General features: G+C 55.4%; 1 protein-coding gene across 2 annotated transcripts in view; it reads left to right on the top strand.

Moving 5' to 3' along the window:
* Positions 1 to 603: 603 nt before the first annotated feature.
* The window catches only part of NR4A3 (nuclear receptor subfamily 4 group A member 3), a 29,279-nt gene continuing 23,882 nt past the window's right edge, over positions 604 to 6,000 (top strand). Inside the window, exons 1-2 of one of the 2 annotated variants that reach the window (XM_075084529.1) lie at positions 604 to 1,114; positions 3,620 to 3,772. The gene's annotated coding sequence lies outside the window, so the exon portion shown is untranslated. The remainder of the gene's footprint in view (positions 1,115 to 3,619; positions 3,773 to 6,000) is intronic. The other variant, XM_075084527.1, reaches the window with a different exon arrangement.

Raw genomic sequence — 6,000 nt, 5'->3', positions numbered from 1 at the left:
CGAGCGCCCGGCCGGAGCGGCACCTTCCACAACCTGCTCTTTGCTCCTGCGCACTGGAAAGTTTCAAAAGAAAAGGAAAAGAGGGGGGAGGGGAAGCGGAGGAAAAAAAAAAAGAGAAAAAAAGGGTTGAAGGGGGGAAGAAAAGAAAATGAAAAAGAGAAAAAAGGGAAAAAGAAAAAAGTAAAACAATAAACCATTAAAAATTCCTCCTGAAAGTGCCAGTAATTAACCAAGGAAAGCTCTTTTCCCCTTGAACCGCTCCGGCAGAGAGTTGCTGCGTTTGCAAAACAACACAACACGGTCGCTGTTGTTGATGATGATGATAATAATAATAGTAATAGTAATAATAATAATTTTAATCTGTCTTGGGAGCGACTCGCCAGGCTGCCGCGGGCAGCCAGCCCGGCCGGCCACCCTGTCCCGCCGCCCGCGGCGCGGCCGCCGCACCGGCGCTGCTCGGAGGTGCCCGGCTGTGCCCGGCGCTGCTCGGCGGTGCACGGCTCGGCACGGCGGTGCACGGCGCGGCTCTGCACGGCGCGGCGCGGTGCGGCGGGAGCGCGGCGCACACACTGGGGCGGGAGGGGGGGGGGTCAGTAGCGTCAGGCTCCCATGGCGTCACTATTGACGTTTCGCATTCCAGCCGCTCTATGGAGAGGCCGCTAGGGCTCCTCTCACATAAATGACGTTCAGAGAGAGGGAGCGGGAGAGCAGCGCAGAGAGGCGCCTCGGTCCCCTCTCTCCGCGCAGACACAGGCGCACCCCGGGGCACTCGCACTCGCACCGGGGACGCGGGCGCAGGTCCCGGCCCGGCTCCCGCCGCACGCACACACAAAGGCACATCGCGGCGGCGGCGGCGGCGGCAGCGGCTCGGCATCCCTCGCCCGCCCGGCCGCTCCCTCCCTCCCTCCCTCCGCCCGGGGACGGGCTCCTGGCTCCTCAGGCTTTTGCAATCCTTTTCCATGCCTCGGGATAACGCACCCTCTGGACCTGCAGCCGCCGGGAGTCTCCGGGGTTTTGTGTCTCGGGTCCTGCCGCTGGACAGCGCCTACATGCGCCTTTAAGGAAGCGGGCACCTACAAACTAGATGTAAAGACGGAACCTCCACAGCAACCGAGTACGTATATGAACGAGCGGGAGCGGCCGAGGGAGAGGGACAAGGCGACGTGTCCCCACTCCGCCAAAGTTGCGCCGCCGCCGGGGTAGATGCTGGGGAGATGCCGGCGGCGGGCGGTGCGGCTCAGCCCGGGCGCTGCCGTGCCGGGCTCTCGCCGAAACTTTTCCCTCTCCTTCTTCCCACCCCCCTGGCCCCCCCCCCCCCCCCCCCCCGTGGATGCTCATTCGCCGCTCGGCTTCGAGCCTCCCTGCCGTCTGCGCGACCCCCGCCGTGCCCGGGGCACCGGTGCCCCTCGCCGACGGGAGGGCTGTGCTTGAGAGGAGCGGGAGCCGGAGCCGGTGGTACTAAGGTATTTCTGCTAGTTGTTGTCATGGAAATGATGCTGCCGGCGGCGGCGGCGGGGAGTTTACAGCGCCGGTGATGAATGGCAGTAATTTGTCTCCTTCCTTTAACTGCGCTTGGGAAATAGGTGGGTTTGTTTGCCCAAGTTGGAGCTGTCTAATAGGGCCAGGGGAGCAGGTTGATCTAACCCCGCTTGGGGAGAGAGCAGCCCCCTCGGCAGCCCGAAGGGAGCTCGCCCCGAGAGGTAATTGCTGGAATGTGACATGTTGTATTGAAATGAGACGGGATCTTTGCTCGGCACGTCTGCCCGGCATCTGCTCCTCGGAAGCGTGCGCTTTTCCCTTCGGAGGTCAGAGGCGGTAACGAGGGACTGCGGTGCCCCGGCACGGGCGGTGCGGGGCGAGGAGGCCGGGCTGCCCCGCTCCCGGCCCCCGCCGCGCCCCGCGCTTTTGCCTCCTCGCCTCAAGAGCTGCGAAAGAAGTTTCAGTCTTGGAAAGAGGCGAGAAAGCGCGGGCGCTGGGTTGCGATACCGTGTCGGGGGACCGGTTATCGGGACGCCGTTATCGCGATACTCTGTCCCGGGCGGAGATGCGGCTCACCTTCGAGAGGCTAGTTAATAACGCTCTTGTTTAACTTGCAATTTTTGGAGACGACGGATTCCATACGAGGACGTTTCCCAGGGAAAGGGCGGAAAACGCTGTTTTCTGTAGGGGCGTTGGTGTGTTTGGATCGGATTTTTTTTTTCTCCAGGAAAAAAAAAAAGTTTGGGAATGAATCGCTAACTTTTATCCGAGCCGCTTCACTCGATTACATTCTTCGCCCTATTTTTCTCTCCTCCGTGGAGACCGTTGTATGTTGGAGTCAAGCCCCGGTAAAAAACAATGGACTAAAACCAGACCAGACGGTTTTCGTCGGAGGTGAATCTCACGCGAGCTCGCGGATATCTGCCGGAGTGACCGTGCGGCTCGGGGCGACCGCCCCCGCCTCCTCCCAGTAATAATAATAATAATAATAATAACAACAACAACAATAATAATAACAGTCGGGAGGTAACCGGCGCTGGAAATCGAGCTCGAAACTTTTTAATTCAATGGAGCTTCCCCCTCCGCCGTCCCTCCCGGGTAAATGAAGGTTTCGAAACTCGCCCGAAGAAGTCACAATCACAATGGAGTATTTCACGGTTTCCTCCTCGTATTACAGGGTGGGGAGGGGTGTCACTCGGGCCTGAATGTAAAGTGCACGGAGGAAGAAAAGAGCTTTGACAAGGGTAGTTATTTCCTCCTAATTTACAGCCCTTACGGCTCTGCGCTCCTGGCTCGGGCGGCTGCAGTCCGGAGGGGTGTTGCATGGTTAAAAGCGCAGCGAGTGTCTCTAGGTAACCGGCGGCTCGGAGAGGGGGGCAAGGGGGGGAGAGGAGCCCTAGGGCGCTCCGCGCCGGGCGGGAACCCGCCTCGCAGGAGCTCGGGAGGGAACAAAACCCTCGGGAGAGAAAGGGGTGAGCTGACAGGCACTTCACATCCCGGGAGCTGGCGGGGGGGGGGGGGAGGCAAGGAAAAAAAAAAAGACCCAACGCAAGGAGCGGGCGAAAGAGCCGGCGGGAGCGGCTGCCGTGGGCAGGGGCCGGGGCGGAGCGCTCCCCCGGGACGCGGTGGTGGCCGCGGGGCGTCGCGCGGCCCCCGGAGATGCCGCACCGCGGCTGGCCGGGCCGGTACCTTGCATAGAAACTTGCTGCTGGCCACCTCCACTCCCTCCCCCCCGCCCCGAAAAAAAAAATAAAAAGGAAAGTTCCCGCCGGAGAGTGGACGCGCGGGGATGCTGCCCCGCGTGTGGTGGCTACCCGGCTCGGGGCTCTCCTCCAAACCAGCGGCTCCGTCGTCCCAGCCCGGCGCTTTCTGCCTTTTGTGTGATGAGGGAGCGGGAGCCGGCAGGAACGCGCTCCCCGTCTGGCTCCCCATTTCCCACCCGTGGGGCGAGGCGAGGCGGGGGCTTGCCGTGCAAGCGTGGGGCAAGGTCCGCCCCCGTCCCCCCGAGCCGCGCCGCCGGGGGGGGGATTTGGGGAAGTGGGGGGGAGGCGTGGGGGGCGCCCCTCTGACACCCCCCCCCCCGGCTGGTAACCGCCGCTCCCTGACTCTGCCTTCTCCCCCTCCCGCCGCCGGCGGACAGAGCCCGGGTCGGAAGAGCGCCCCCCGCCGAGGCCAGGCCCCAGACCCGCCTCCGCAGAGAGGTCCCAGCCGGCGCCCACCCCCCCGCCGCCCGCCGCCGCCGCCGCCGTCCGCACCTCCAGCCCCACCATTCAGCGCGCAAGATACCCGCCAGGTAAGCTGCCGCTCCCCGGGCCGGGCTCCCGGGAGAGGAGGGGGATGGGGAGGTGGGAGAGCTCCCGCCGCGGCCCCTACCCATCCCAAATCCCTTTGGTCCCCGACGGCCCGAACCGGGGCCGCGGGGTGTTTAAAATCCCAAAGGGTTCTGGGCAGCGCCCGCGTTTCACGGGGTTTGTAGCGATGCCGTGACCGGGCGAACGGGGGGTTGCGAGCCCCCCAACCGAAGACGTGCCCGATTTTAGGGCAGAAAGGGTGGGATGCTAGCCTCCCTGCGGGGAGCGCGGCTCGCTCGGCGTTAAACCGGGCATGCCTTATTGCCAAGCTCTCGCAAAGATAGCAGAATTATAAGGTGACAGCTCTGAATGCCCCTACCCTGATTGTGTTTTTTTTATCCATTCATTTGGGCTTTGATGACAGGTTGCTCTTCAGTGCGCCTCCTGTGGGGCTTTTTTTTAATATTGCTGGGTAAAGAAGAAAAAATCCCAGGTTATTTACTTTGCAGGGTAATTAATATTGGTGCCGTAAGTGGAAAAGTAGGGGTTAGAATTAGTCAGTCGAGTGCGCTGGCAAAGGGCGATGTAGGAGGAGTCCCGCAGAGCCAGGAGAGACCAGACCTTTAGGTTAGGGATATTTTTTCTGTCCTCAGGTTGGACTTATTTTAGACTTCTGTTTTCTTACTCCACTTTGCACAGAATTCAGTGACATAACCCTGTTACGCTCAGAATAAAAGCAGAAAAAAGCATAATGATCTGTTTCCCTGAACTCCTGCTCATTTTCTGAGCTAGTAAAGAAGCTTTTTTCCTTCATGGGGTTGTGCATCAGCACATCCACTTGTGACATTATCTGTCCGCTCCTTCAGTTGTGTTCCCCTGTCAGTTCTCAGTGGAGGTGCACGGAAGGAATTTCTTTTCCTTTTTATTTGATTAAGCGCTGATCACTGCATTTTAACAGACAGTCCTTAAACAAATTATAGTAATGGGAGTTGCCACGAAATATGTGTGCATGGAATAGCATGGATGGAAATTGGTAGGAAAAAAGAGAATGGTAGAAAAATACCTAAATAACCTTGGGAGGCAAGGCTTATGAAAGGGTCATCCTGCTTTTTTCTTCAAGTATTTGGATTTACAAACAGGAAGGTCTTAATTTCAGAAATCAGCACTATTTTTTTCTTGCTTTCATGTTTTCTCAAGAAGAAGAAAGATCCGAATGGTTTGTGACAGTATGATAATTGAAATCTGGTGCTTAGTTTAAACATGTTTATCTGCAAAGCAGGCACGAAAGATTTAAAAGTCGATTTAACACAAATTATTTGGACTCCTGCATGCCAGGCCCAAGGGAGTATTTTGAAATTATACATGAAGGGAGTTCCTAAAATACTGAGGAAAACCCCTTTATTTTCGAGGCACCTTATTTTTTATAGTAGGAATTGTCTCTCAAGTGCTTTTGGAACAAAAATTACAATGATTAAGAAGAGATGAACTGCACTTAATTTTGATACACATTTTCTCCATATTTACTTTTCTCTTTACAAGAGAATATACTAATTGTTGCATTTTTATTCCTATCCTGTGGAACCAAAATACACCGTGCACTTTTAGATTGGGTTGCAAATATTAGGCTATAATCTGACAGTGTTTAGTCAGGCAAAGCTCAAATGGATTGCAGAGTTTGGTCTATTATTTCCTGAGAGCAACAAAGGAAACAGCAGACTAGTAGGAAATGTAAAAGAAAAAAAAATCACATCTTTATAGCCAGGCACGGTATTGCTTCAACCATCCCAGCTGTCGGTGAGCCACATTCACTTTTATGACTAATGCATAAGACCAGTTATATTAGCAGCCTCAACCTTGCTTTCCTATAAAAACAGAAACAGAAATACCACGTACTTTTTCTCTCACATGTTTGCAAATTTAGGGATTTGTTGTACCACCCATTTTTTTTTAGGAGAATGTTCTACCACGGATAAGCCTTAAAACTACTAGTTAGACAGCAACGTTAAATTATTAGCTGACCAGAAATATGCTTCAAAGGCCCAGAGTTGAGTAAGCAAAATAGATGTTTGCAAGTCCTGAGTAGCAAATGCTGTGATTTGAGTTGTTCCTCTGTTGTGCACTGCAGAGGCTGTTTCTTTTAAAATGAGTATCATTTTTAATATTATGCTTTTGATAATCTCGTTTACCCTTAATGAAAATTTTATGGCACAGTTGCATGCGTACAGAGATA

Source organism: Phalacrocorax aristotelis, chromosome 2, assembly GCF_949628215.1.
Source record: "Phalacrocorax aristotelis chromosome 2, bGulAri2.1, whole genome shotgun sequence".
In the NCBI taxonomy this organism is placed as follows: Eukaryota; Metazoa; Chordata; class Aves; order Suliformes; family Phalacrocoracidae; genus Phalacrocorax; species Phalacrocorax aristotelis.
Note: the sequence above shows the minus strand (reverse complement) of the source record. Positions and strands in the feature narration are given on the sequence as shown.